The 14,313-nt window shown below is 41.3% G+C and overlaps 1 protein-coding gene across 2 annotated transcripts in view; it reads left to right on the top strand.

The window, feature by feature from the left end:
• The window catches only part of si:ch73-95l15.5, a 42,814-nt gene that overhangs the window by 713 nt on the left and 27,788 nt on the right, over positions 1-14,313 (top strand). Inside the window, exon 1 of one of the 2 annotated variants that reach the window (XM_034174189.1) lies at positions 13,880-13,966. The exons of the other annotated variant lie outside the window; for it this stretch is intronic. The gene's annotated coding sequence lies outside the window, so the exon portion shown is untranslated. Of the gene's footprint in view, positions 1-13,879; positions 13,967-14,313 lie in introns of those variants that run through there. 2 annotated transcript variants of the gene reach the window in all.

Raw genomic sequence — 14,313 nt, 5'->3', positions numbered from 1 at the left:
AAGTTGCAAAAATAAAGGATCCCAGGATTACTAGACGATTTCCGAGAATGCGGTCACAATTCCTTTGAATAGAATTACAAAACATTTAGAAAAAATAAAGAATAACATACTTTTAACCAACTCTTAACTGTATTTATATTGTTCTGAAGGCTTTTATGTAAATGTATATTTATTACAAACCTTTTTAACGTTTTAAGCACTTTCCTATTTTTAACTATTTCTATTCCCTACTATTTTTAATATGACATCACTTTATGAGTTATCATTGTTTTCCCTAGTGTTTTTAATAGGACATCACCTTATGTTATCATTGTTTTCCCTACTGTTTTTAATAGGACATCACCTTATGAGTTATCATTGTTTATTGGCAGAGAGCTAATCACTATTTATTGGTGCTGAGCATAGTTTTTAAAGGCGTGCTACCCTTCTAACCTATCACACCCCCTCACGTCATCAACCTCGCCCCCTCGGATGTGAGAGTTATCAAAAATAAAAATAAAAAAGAAAGAAAAAGAAATACTGGAAAATATAGCGCCTCGCAGTTTCGCGGATTTTTTAGTCCAATTTTGCATGCTTTTTTAAAAATAGCGCATTGTGCTCTGCGTCCTCATCAAGCAGGCCGGTGTTCTGTCGAGATGACGGGACACCTGTTGCGGCACCGCGAAGGGAGAGCACGCGCATTGTGTTCTGCGTGTCTGTTTATAAGAATCTTCTCACCCAGAAGAAAAAAGAGCGCCAACAACTACCCATCCCTTACCAAAAAATAGTACTGATAAGTATATAAAAAGTAAACTGGAAGTATACTTGAAACATACTTGCATGTACTACTTTTGGTAAGGGATAACTGTGTTCTTCACTCGGAAGAAGACACCTGCAGCGAGGTTTGACTCAGTGGAAAAAGGCGCAACAGTGGTGCGGCGCCAGGACGAAGAGGCGCGATCAGAGGAACAGTGAAGTACTGGTCAATCACTATTAATAATTTCTTATGTGTCCAACCTCGTAGGTTGATCGTTAAAATTAAATTCGTTAGTTCTAAAAGCCATCATAATTATTTATAGGAAAACGTTCTATTTTTATTTCTCAAACAAATGTTTGGGCCTGAAAACAGGTTGGTCTTATTTTTCTACTAAGGTTTGAACTTTGAGAGTGTTTACACACGAGAGAAAAGTGAGAAAATGTTAATGCCTGTTTGAGAAAAGTGTATAAAGTGTGTAGTGAGGGGTTTTACAGCTTTAAAACGTCTATAATAATTTTAAAAAATAACACTGTCTACTTCGCGGATTTCGCCTATTGCGGGTTATTTTTAGAACGTAACTCCCGCAATAAACGAGGGACCACTGTATATCTACATGAAAGGTTTATCTTTGACCCGTTGTGTGACTGTCATGCTGTGTTTGCGCTTGTGATGGAGGGCTGTATGTGGGGTTAATCTACTGTCTCGTGTCGTTTCTCAGATCAGTTGTTGGTTTGGTTTTGTGGTATGCAGGAGATCACTTGACCGAGGGTCTATACGTTCAAATAATAATTTAAAAAAATACTGTCATCACTCTTTACTCTTAGTCAGTCTCTTACAACGGTGTAGCCTAAATACACAAGCTTTCTAGGAGCGCGCACCCAATTCATTACGCACGCTCAGAGGCAGGTACCCTCCGGTGCGCACCTTAATATTTTTTTCTGGCGCCGGGCCTGAAGTGTCATCCCTTCTCCTGCTTTATGAGCATCAACAATTATTTTTCTCAAGTCTAAACTGATTTATTTTGATGATTTCTCAAGTGACAGCGCAAACCCTCACTGAAGTTTTTCTAATGTGTGTACACTGGAAGATAACCCTCAGTTTTAACCTGATTTGACAAGCTTTGAACATGATGAAGTTAAAGCACATCATTGCAAAACAGTCATTATATGGTTCAAGATAAAGATAAATTCTCAAGCGGGATAATAATTTTTACCCTAGTAGTTTTGATTTTTGTGAAATAATTTCTTTGTGTGGGCAAAGTAAACTATAAAACTAGAATGTTTAGAAATGCTGTGTTGAAAATTCCTTGCTCTGTTAAAAAAAAGCAATGGGGTAGATTTTGAAGAAAATGCTCAATTTCATGGGGGAAGGGGGAGTGTTTATAATTTTGTATAATACTTGTGCCAAATCCCAAATGTAAGTCTCTACTCGATCCAATGTAGCAACAATGAACAATTGGGGCAGCTGAAAGACAAAACAACATTAGATAAAGTTGTTGCTGAAAATAAGCAAACGTGTATGAAAACAAGAGCGACTTTGTGCTCCAGAAATTTTGTCCAAATGAGCAACATTTTGTAAACAAGACCAAACAGCAGCTGTCACTCACTCACTCATCTTCACCCATTTACTCCAATTGAGGGTTATGGGGGTGGAGCCTATCCCAGCAGTCATGCGGCGTGAGTCGGAGTACACCCAGAACAGAACGCCAGTCTGTCGCAGTGCCACTTATAGACAAACAAACACGTTCACACCCGCACACACACCTACGGACAATTTAAAGTTGCCAATCCACCTAACCTGCATGTCTCTGGATGTGGGAGAAAGCCGGAGCATCCAGACGGAACCCACACAAACACAGGGAGTACATGCAAACTCCACACAGAAAGGCCATATGTGGGAATCGATCCCATGAACTTCTTGCTGCGAGGCAACAGTGCAAACCACTAATCCACCGTGCTGTTCAGGAGCTGTTAATAGTTTAAAATAAATAAATAAACAAGGCAAAGATGCTGAAAATAAGATGTGTGGCAGCTCTACCAACGCATTTGTGAAAAACCTGTTCAGAAGTGTACCTTAAAATGAAATTGATCATTTCTGCTGGCAGTGCTGATAAAAAGCCATTATTTGTCATCAAATAAATATTCAGTTTTACCTTTTCTGTGGTGTCAAAACCTAACCTCACCTCATACAGTGAAGCACAGGGCTGGATCCAGAGTGAAAATCTGACAGATGCATTTTTGCCCAATGATAAAATAAAAATCGTACGCGTCTTGTTATTCAATAATCCTCATTCTTTTATTCGTGTGCAACATACACTGTCACACTTCTTTTAATATATTTATTATACTTCATGGACCATAGTGAACACTTCTTATTTGTATAAATATGATTGTTGTGTGGGCCGCTGAAGAGGAGGTACTGCTGGCCCACCACCACCAGATGGCGCCCTGCTTGAAGTGCGGGCTTCAAGCACAGGGCGTGACAGCTGTCACCCATCATCAGCACCAGCTGTCACTCATTCACATCATACCACCACCACCATAAAGGCCGGACTGCAACTCCACCTCCCCGCCGAGAAATCAGCTACCTTGGAAGTAATTTCTCTGCTGACTCAACTCTGACAAATAGTCTGAACTCTTTTTGCAGCCGTTTTCCTGTGGTGTGCCTTATCTGGGGAACTGGCGTTTGGTGTGATCAGCGACAGCTTCGCTTCACACTCCAACCAGATAAGTGGTTAGACAGGAGCTGCACGAGTGTGTGATTGGAGGTGGAGGTGCTCCCTCCCAAAAGAACACAGACGGTGGAATTACTGAGTGTGCGAACTCGCACTCATCTAAACTGTTTCTGTTCTCTGCCAGCAGTACCCGGTCTGACAGCTGGAGACGGTGGCCACCTGGGGCTCCAGGACTTGGCGGCTCTGGTGTTCTTCAGATCCGTTGGCGGTGAAGGCTGTGTGGGATCCGGCTCGGTTCTAGACGGACGTCTCCTATCCTCAAGCCTGCCCACATGTCACTCAACATTTAATTGTCTGTGGTACCAAAACTGTGTTTGTCTGTATTCCGTTGTGCACTTCATAACATTAAATTGTTACTGTTTGGCTTATCCATTGTCCGTTCATTTAGCGCCCCCCTGTTGTGGCTCCGTGTTCCTACACTTTCACAACAATGTCCTAAAAAAACAACACTATAACAAAAACTGACTGTAAACAGGATCGAATTTATTGCCCAAATCTTTCAATTATACCTGAATCTATATATGATTTTTTTTCAATTGATAAAATCAATAAAAATATGACTGTATATATTCTTAATAATAATATATTGAGATACAGACAGTTACATTGTACACATATCACCATTGTGATATGTGTACAATTGTGATGTATTTGTTTTAGTATATTTAGATTTTGTTGTGATTTGGCACTTTATAGGCCGATTAAATTGAAATTGAATTGAAATTGAACATTTTATTGAGTCTTAAAGTAAATAAATATGTAATTGGTGACTGGATCCTTAAACTTTGGACATAATAAATGCTACATGGTGGATCCTTGATCTCTGGACATATGTGGTGTGTCCATAAAGTAACGATCCTTTTTATTTTTTTTTTAAAACTATATGGATTTCATTCATATGTTTTTACGTCAGACATGCTTGAACCCTCTTGCGCATGCGTGAGTTTTTCCACGCCTGTCATTCGCCTGTGAGCACGCCTTGTGGAAGGAGTGGTCCCGCCCCCTTGTCGGATTTTCATTGTCTGGAAATGGCGGAATGAAAAGGACTTTTTTCCATCAGAATGTTTTCAGAAGCTGTTAGAGACTGGCACCTGGAAACCATTCAAAAAAGTTATCTGGCTTTTGGTGAAAATTTTATGGGCTTCACAGAGAATAAGGACTTTAACTACAGCTTTAAGGACCCCTTTAAGGACGGTCGGTGCGCCACGGTCGGTGCGCCGCGCTCCGAGCTGCGACGTCGCGGCACAAACCACTGGATCATTTCTAAGCTGATGGCTCTGTGGATACGAGACCGTCGTGTGCTCTTTCTCTGGTTATCACAAGAGCTGGACATCAGCCATTTTCCGGCAGATTTCACTTTTAACAAGAGATTTTGTCATGGAAAGCTGTGCGGAGGCTTCGCGCGTCACGACCGATTCGCTGATGAAGCAAGACAAAGGAACACCTCCGTTTCGGAGTGTTAGAGGACAAGTTTGGACATGTCCAGCTCTCCACAAGTTCTCTTATACTCACTCGACTGGTAAGCACTGAAAGCCGAGAAAGGCATGTCCAAACTTGTCCTCTCTGTGTAGGCTCTCAGTTGTCCAGTTGGTTTCCATAGTAGAGAAGCTTGAATCTTCGATTGGACTGAGTTGCTTGATGCAAGGACGTTTCGCTTCAAATTGCAGAAGCTCCCTCAGCTAAAATTCTTGCTCTGGAAGTCTGACTTCTGTCTTGACTCTTGTAGAGAAGAATAAACAGAAGCCACAAAAGCTGGAGTTTTAAACCTAACCAGACCCCTCCTACCGAGAGGTTGACTGCTATAGGCTGGTGACTAAACAGTAGCTCTAATTAGCACCTATTGTGCTCTAGTACAGTGATTTTCAACCTTTTTTGAGCCGCTGCACCCTTTTTATATTTACAAAATCCTGCAGCACACCACTGTCATGTGTCACATGTCACGCACCACTAACTCGACTGTCTCTACACTGTGCGTTAGCACGTTAGCAACACGTGTGGTACAGATATGACGGTACATAGTATACTATAGTCATGGAGCTGTATATAAGAACTAGAGAGCGCAGTCCCATTGCTGCACACTAAACGAAAACGTCCCTTCATGGACAGCGATATGACGTCTCCTAACCGGGCAAAATATTGACGAAGTACCCGGATTTTAATGCATTTTCAATGGAGATTCGCGACTGAACACACTCAGAAAAATTCTCGCAAAATACATGTTAAAATGCCATTTTGTCCTGGATATCGAGCCAGTAAAATTAAATTACATTAAATTATGTCAGGAAAGTATTAAACTTACTCTGACACACACACATTCTCAAATATTAGTGTTGAAAGTTACACGGATCTGTGCTGTTAAGCTACGCTGCTCGGCTGAGCTGCTGCTGTTCAACGCAGCGCGGCTCCTAAAACCATTACAATACATTTATATATATTATATTTTTACACAATTATCCTTTATTGACTGAGTTTCATTCATGAAGTCAGCGGTGTGTGTGTGCACATCTCTGTGTGTGTGGCAGCACAGCGCGGGTCATTAATATCATTATTTTAAGGTGCAAAAAAAAAAACTCCCCAGTCTTGTCGAACAATTTTTAGTCACTAACGACAAGAATTTTAACTAGACATTGGTCTAGCAGTGGAAAATATCAACTAGACATAAGTGAAATTAATGATCCGTGTCATCGGACGACACAGGTACGGCAGGAGACATACAGCTGTTTATCATCCAAATATCACGGACAAAGTGACAACAATAACCAAAACCACTTACTTATGGAAGGAAATATTGTCTCCCTTGTTACTCCGTTTGTGACTTTGCCAACATGCGCAGCTTTCCGGCATATTCCACCTGTTTCTTGACGCGACTAAGTGAACTTCTATGCACACAAATCACTAACTTGCCCGGAATTAAAATGGCGATCACGCCTCCTTGTCGGCACACGGCTCAGCGCTACTGCGTGCTTTGCTGCCATCTACTGGAATAAAAGAGCATTACACCATCTGCCACACTATTACAGCACATACACCCGAGAATGGTGATATTTGATAATTGCCCACGGCACCCCTGATGATCGATCACGGCACCCTAGGGTGCCGCGGCACCCCGGTTGAGAATCACTGCTCTAGTAAGCACCCTGTTCACAAAATCTTTTTCAATTTATAAAATCAATAAAAATATGACTGCATATATTCTTAATAATAAAATATTGACATTCAGACAGTTACATAGTACACATATCACCATTGTGATATGTGTACAATTGTGATGTATTTGTTTTAGTATATTTAGATTTTGTTGTGATTTGGCACTTTATAGGCAGATTAAATTGAAATTGAATTGAAATTGAACATTTTATTGCGTCTTAAAGTAAATAAATATGAAATTGGTCACTAGATCCTTAAACTTTGGATATAATAAACTCTACATGGTGGATCCTTGATCTCTGGACATAAATAGGAATAAACTAAATCTGTAGTTTTTGTCAAAAGCATTTCCTTTCAGACATTATTGTCATGAATGTCTTTCCATATATCTGAGCTAAGCTCTTATAGCTGTGCTTCACTTCAGGATGTAATTTGTAAAGAAAATACAGGACGTCTTATTTTGGGAGGAAAAAACGTTTTAGTTGATTGTAGTTTCTTGTCTGTATTACAACGTTTGGAAAGAGGTGTCACTTTATTTAAAGCGGCGATTCGTTTTGAAGTTATTCCGACCGGACTTTCTCAGCAGAGAGCCGCGCAGCGTTTCGAGCTGTGTGAACGGAACGGAGGACGATTCTCGTTTCTTGACAGCAACAAGACAAGAGTCCCAGTTAGTGACTTTAATACACACAAAAGTGACTCACAGTATTTTAATGGCTTTGAGAGGGGTTAAGAAGCGGACTTGCCGTTTCTGAAGAGCAGCGAATCAAAGAACCAACGAGCTATGTTTCTGTGTAGGCTCTCAGTTGTCCAGGTGGTTTCCATAGTAGAGAAGCTTGAATCTTCGACCGGACTGGGTTGCTTGATGCGAGGACGTTTCGCTTCAAATCGCAGAAGCTTCCTCAGCTAAAATTCTTGCTCTGGTAGTCTGACTTCTGTCTTGACTCTTGTAGAGAAGAATAAACAGAAGCCACAAAAGCTGGAGTTTTAAACATAACCAGACCCCTCCTACCGAGAGGCTGACTGCTATATGCTGGTGACTAAACAATAGCTCTAATTAGCACCTATTGTGCTCTAGTAAGCACCCTCCTAATGACAGGGCAGCTGTCCCTCCTAATGACGGGACGGCAGCCTCTCCTGATGGCTCCCTTGACCACTCTCCTGATGACGTGAATGACTCATTACCATGAACAAAAGACTGAAACTGCTTTGACCTGAGTACCCCATTGTAAACAAGGGACAAAGCGTGTCTCAGACCCCCTCCCCGGTTAAGGCTGGGTTTCAACTGTTTCACATAGAATGCCTCTTTGACCCCTCTCTCAAACCATTTCTTCTCTCTGGCTAAGATTTTAACTTCCTTGTCCTCAAACGTGTGGTTAGTGTCTTTCAGGTGGAGATGAACTGCAGACTGAGGTCCATTTGTGCCCTCTCTACAGTGCTGGTATAGCCTTTTGTGTAAAGGTTGCTCAGTCTCACCTATGTAGTGTTCATTACAGTTTTCCTGACATCTGATAGAATACACTACATTGCTCTGTTTGTAACTAGGGATCCTGTCCTTAGGGTGAACTAATTTCTGTCTCAAGATGTTAACCGGTTTAAAGTAAACTGGGATTTTGTGTTGTCTGAAGAGCCTCTGTAGTTTTTCCCCTACTCCTGCTAAATAAGGGAGAGATACTCCTCTTCTTCTTGTCTCCGTCTCCTGTCTATCTGGTGTCTTTGTTTTCTTTGTTTTCTGGGATTTCTGCACTTTGTCCAGGGACCATCGTGGGTACCCACATACTGTGAGGGCTTTCCGTACAAGTTGTTGTTCTTTAGCCCTTCCCTCTGCAGTTGTGGGCACCTGTAGGGCTCTGTGTTGAAGAGTCCTGATCACCCCGAACTTGTGTTCAAGGGGGTGGTTTGAGCCAAAGAACAGATATTGGTCAGTGTGAGTGGGTATTCTGTAAAACCCTGTCTGGAGCTGCCTGTTCTCTCCAATCATAACATCACAGTCCAAGAAGGCTAAATGGTTGTTTCTGGCATCCTCACGTGTGAACTTGATATTGGAATCCACCGAGTTGATGTGTTCTGTAAAGTACTCAACCTCCTGTTGCTTGATTTTAACCCATGTGTCATCGACATATCTGAACCAGTGACTGGGAGAGATGCCTGTGAAAGACGTCAAGGCTGTCTTCTTCACCCGCTCCATGTACAGATTGGCCACAATGGGGGATACCGGAGACCCCATTGCACAACCATGGATGTGCCTGTAGTAATTCCCTCTAAACAGGAAAAATATATCCTTATTGGAATGTTGGATCAGAGCGTTTTTCAATTGTTGTTCATACACTGGTGTTCCTGGCAATATGCCACTATGGACCCTAAATACACTCTCAAATCTGCATCTAAACTCTGTCCATGGTTCTCCTTCTTTCTGTGTTGTCCTGGTAATTTCAGTGTAATTTATTTTTGGCCCTAACACACCTTTTGCTCGTGTAATCATAGCTTCCACTCTTGTTTTCAAGACTGGATCATCATGTGGCAACGGTACGCCATCCTGGTCTGCAGGATTCCAGTCTCCACGTATCTGACTCCATTTAGGGCCACATGCTTTCATCCACACCTGTTGGACTTCAGGTCCATTAAGGTGGTAAGAATTTCTAATGTTTTCTATATCCTGCATAAATCCCTCAATATCGACATGTGGCGATGGTATCATGTCGACTGCTGCTTTGATATCATCAGCATTCCATGTTCGATATACGAGCATGGTTGATCGATGTCCTGCTGTTCCTGCACGAGGATTTGGTACTTCTATCATAGGATAGGCACCTCCCTGGTCACTGTGTTCCACCATGGGAGGGGCTGTGGGCACTTTCGCTTGACTGCGTGTTTGTGGTTTTTCTGGTTTTTCTGGTTTTTCTGGTTTTTCACTTTTTACCTTAGGTTTTACTGCCAAATCATACTGTGGTGGCGGTACATCGTCATCCTCTGGTAGAGGATATAAAGGTGTTGTTGTCACCGACGATCCAGCCGGCGGTGGTTGTTGAGGCTGTTCTGGTTCTCTGTGCTGAATTATCACATCTTCTTCTGCCTTACCTACAGCTTTCTTTTTCCTTGCTTTCTCTAATCGTCGCTTCTCTGCTCCCTTCTGTCTGTTCTCTGCTTCCTCCTCCCAAAATGCCACTAAATCTGCCCCTACTTTCTGCATCTTTTTCTCATCACCTTTATGTTTCTGTTCTAACTCCTTCTTTAGCTTCTGTATGCTGATCAGGTTCAGTCGTCCGTCAAAGTCATGTTTATTTATCCAGGTCTCCAATTTCTTTGTTGCTTTTGGATTTTTTGCTTCCATAAATTTCCAGTCGTCAGTTGATAAATTTTCCTTATTTTTAGACGTCTTACCCCCCATTTTTATTATCCCTTGTTATAATTTGGACTTCAGACGGGGGCACACCTGGGGTGTTCTAAATCTGAAGTTTTCACTTTCTTTGGACGTGACAATTAATTTGCCGTCGTGTGGTTGATTCCTTTCACCTCCCCGTAGGAAGCGGAATCACTTGCCTCTGCTTCCACACGCACGGTTGTCACTAACGTTGTCCAAAGTATTACACTTTCACACAGTTATTTACACTTACACAAAACACTATTTACACATAGAAACACTTTTAATAATCGTACGCGTATTCTTATGCCAGGGGAGCTCGCCCTCCCGTGAAATTTAACTAATGTCCTGCATTAGGGGACTCCGCCGTCCCTGCCGAATTTAACTGCTTTTTTACAGTGCACGTATTTCTACCCGGGATTTCCTTTACGTATTAAAACAGAGGAGTCCGTACCCTCCTTCCGGAATTTAACTACGGGCGTCCCTCGCAACCGTAGAGGAGTCCGCCCTCCTTACAGAGTTTAACTGTGTTTCATTAACAGACGATTCTGTATCATCGCTTACGGAGTTTAACTGTTTTATGTGATCACTTTTATCCCCTACCGGTACGCGTATATAAACAGAGGAGTCCGCACCCTCCTTACAGAGTTTAACTGCTTTGCATTAACAGACGATTCTGTATCATCGCTTGCGGAATTTAACTGTTTATGTGATCTGATCACCACTCACTCAGTACTATTTACAAAGAAATTTTACTCACTGACTCGACTTCCTGTCTGTCTTCTTCGGGAAAATCTCGTCAACCAGACGATGCCAACGGTGGTCGACAATTGCAGACACGATCAATCGATCGGACCTTGGCCAAGGATTTACGTCTGGACTTGGCGACCTCCGCTGGACACCTCCGGTATTGTTGAGATCCCGGACGTAGCCCCCAGTCAATGTTGGGTATTTTCTCCTCCAAACATTTTTAAAACCTTTAACAAGACAAACAGAGTCAAGAAACACCAGTGAGACAGAAAGTCAAATTTTACGCGCGGAGTGCAGTCAGGCTGTACACCAAGGCTACACTAAAGTCTGGCCTGCGCTTCGCTCTTTTTATTAGTGAATCCCTCATCACATAAACAAAAACTTGTCCTAAGGGTGGGGGAATGACGCAAGACAAGTTTCTTCCCGTAACATAAACACACACGTCAATAAGTGCAGCTGTAAGCAAAAACAGTTTCTTTCTTTTACTCTTATCGTCGAAGGTCAGCACATCTCGTTCGTCTGTTGCAGTTATCAGCTGTTCTGCATCTGCCTGGAACACTAAGCATCACATCACAATCAGTCAAAATTCAACCTTCAGTTCTTTTACTCCCAGTCGTTAGCGGCTACGAAAACAAGTTGTATAATAATAATAATAAGTACATCCAGCTCCTCATTCCCAGTTCAGATTGACCCCAGCATGCTAAAACAAGGTTGAATAACACGTACATTCTCAGGTTTAAGTGCAAACAGCACAACACCGTTCTCATCAGAAAGAAGACAAAGGTCCAAATGTTTAACAGTGATAACATATATATATATATATAAAATCCTTAACACATGGTGTTAAGACACATCTCCAAGAGTTGGCAGATGTGGTCTGGTGTGAGTTTGATCCTTTCAAGTAGAGACACATCCTCCAGCAGTCTCTGCCTCACAGCTGAGATGGCCTCAGTGGTGGGGATGCAGGTGAACAACGATGTCTCATCAAATGACACCATAGTTTCATCTGCCTCCTCCTCAAGCCTGCCCACACGTCACCTGTTATTTAAATGACTGTTACCTAAAAGCAGCATCTGTATTCCGTTGTGCACATTTTCACAACATTAAATTGTTATATTTTGGCATTTTCATTGTCCGTTCATTTACGCCCCCTGTTGTGGGTTCATGTCACTACACTTTCCCAACACTCAGGTCAAAGCAGTTTCAGTCTTTTGTTCATGGTAATGAGTCCTTCACGTCGTCAGGAGAGTCGTCAAGGGAGCCATCAGGAGAGGCTGCCGTCCCGTCATTAGGAGGGACAGCTGCCCTGTCATTAGGAGGGTGCTTACTAGAGCACAATAGGTGCTAATTAGAGCTATTGTTTAGTCACCAGCCTATAGCAGTCAGCCTCTCGGTAGGAGGGGTCTGGTTATGTTTAAAACTCCAGCTTTTGTGGCTTCTGTTTATTCTTCTCTACAAGAGTCAAGACAGAAGTCAGACTACCAGAGCAGGAATTTTAGCTGAGGAAGCTTCTGCGATTTGAAGCGAAACGTCCTCGCGTCAAGCAACCCAGTCCAGTCAAAGATTCAAGCTTCTCTACTAACCAACGAGCTAGTGGATCGAAGCATTGCTTCAATGGTTCACGGCTTCAAAGTGGAGCCGTGCTGCAGAAACAGTTGATTACAGAGCCGCTGCGGACCAAACCCTGAATATCCGACTTTATTTGTGCGTCTGTATGACTCTGAAACTCGGAAGAATCCGTATAATTTACGGACTATAGGTTGACATGAAAACCACAGAAAAGCTGTGTTCACCGCATGAACATGTTCGGCACTATTCGGGATTATTCAAGTTTTTTTTTTTTTTTTTTTACCGATGACAAACGATGCGTAAAAAAAACTGACCGATGCAACTGCATCGGTCCAAACTGGTCTGGATCCGGGCCTGAAGCATAGGAATTCATATATGATTGAGATGTGACAACATGACCCAGCCTCCCCTTTAAGATTGTTTTTTATTTATTTATATTTTTAAGATCTCCTCTTATTTAACCAGGATTGTCATATTTTCCCTCAGACCACCAAACCAAAAGTTTCTTCTTTTTTCTCACACTTTCTTTCCCCCAATACCTCCACCTTTTCAACCAAATCTTTTTTTTCCCACCAAGTATTAAACATTCTTAGATTTTTTTCAAGACCTTTTATTTTTTAACCAAATATTATCCTATTTTTCCTCAGCCTCCTCCTTGTTTTTTATTATTATTTATTTATCTTTCCTACTTTTTTCGCCCAAACCTAGCCTTTAAAAAATGTTTTTCTCCAATTTTCCCCAGACCATCACAATTTTTGACCAAACCTGTATCACCCCTAGATATCCTCCTGTTTTTTTTTTGTTTTTTGTTTTTTACAATCTGCTCTTCCCTCTCTCTCTCTTTCTTTTTTATTTTATTTACACAAATATTTATTTACACAAATATGAACAATAGAGGTTAAACAGAACGATGGCTCGAAGTGTGCATCCATGACAAAGAAAGGCATAAAAAAAAGAGCTTACATACAGAGATACATAAAGACAGATTTGAAGTTAAATTCTCTTAATAATGTTTTGGTTTTTACAGCTATTTTGTTCGTGGAATGTTTTAAGTCCAAATAAGATTTAAAAGCCAGAAAAAACAACAAAATTGATTTTTTTTTATTTTAAAAAATTGATGATGCGTGTATGTAATTAGGCTAAAATAATATTCTTATTATTATTATTGCATATTTTTGCACACGCTGTTGATGAACATTTTCCTCTACTTACACCCATCTTGTGTGTTTTTTAAGAGCTGACGTAACATGTGAATTTCTCCTCTGTGAGATCAATAAAGTTCTATCTTTATATATATATATATATATATATATATATATATATATATATATATATATAACTGCTTTGACCTGAGTGTTGGGAAAGTGTAGTGACATGTACCCACAACAGGGGGCGTAAATGAACGGACAATGAAAATGCCAAAATATAATAATTTAATGTTGAGAAGAAACCATGGGTTTCTTCATTGACGTATCTGAATAATACAAATTCCACATTAAATTGAAGACGAATATCCAGATTCCCGTTTAAAAAAAGCCAAGTATCGTTACCAAAGGAACACCTCCTCCTTTTCTGTTCCAATCTTGGACAGGTATGATATATGACGTCACGCAGGTAACGCCCACCGCTCTTCCTCTTCGCTGTTCTGCCGTTCCGTGCTGGATATTTGTCTGTAAGAAACTTTGACTTTACACTTATTTCATGCGCAATACGAGTAGTTTGTAACTTCTTTTTATATGTCCGGCACCAATAATGATTTTTCTTTGCCTGTCTAGAGAGACTTTAATGACTTTTAAATTCTGTTCAGTGTGGTGAGGGCTGCTGTTTAACATTTAAGCTAAATGTGCGCGTTTAGCTAACGAGGACACTCGCTCAATCACTGACGTTGCTTCCACATCGAATCTTTGCACCTCATTAAAATTGTATCAGATAAACTGGTTTCCACCGGAATGCCCTCTGTGAAACATGTTTATGTCGCTCTGTACGCTGTTAACTCCGGAGCGTGTGACAGATGACGTG

This window comes from Thalassophryne amazonica, chromosome 7, assembly GCF_902500255.1.
Source record: "Thalassophryne amazonica chromosome 7, fThaAma1.1, whole genome shotgun sequence".
NCBI lineage: Eukaryota > Metazoa > Chordata > Actinopteri > Batrachoidiformes > Batrachoididae > Thalassophryne > Thalassophryne amazonica.
This window is presented reverse-complemented; position numbering and strand designations above follow the sequence as displayed.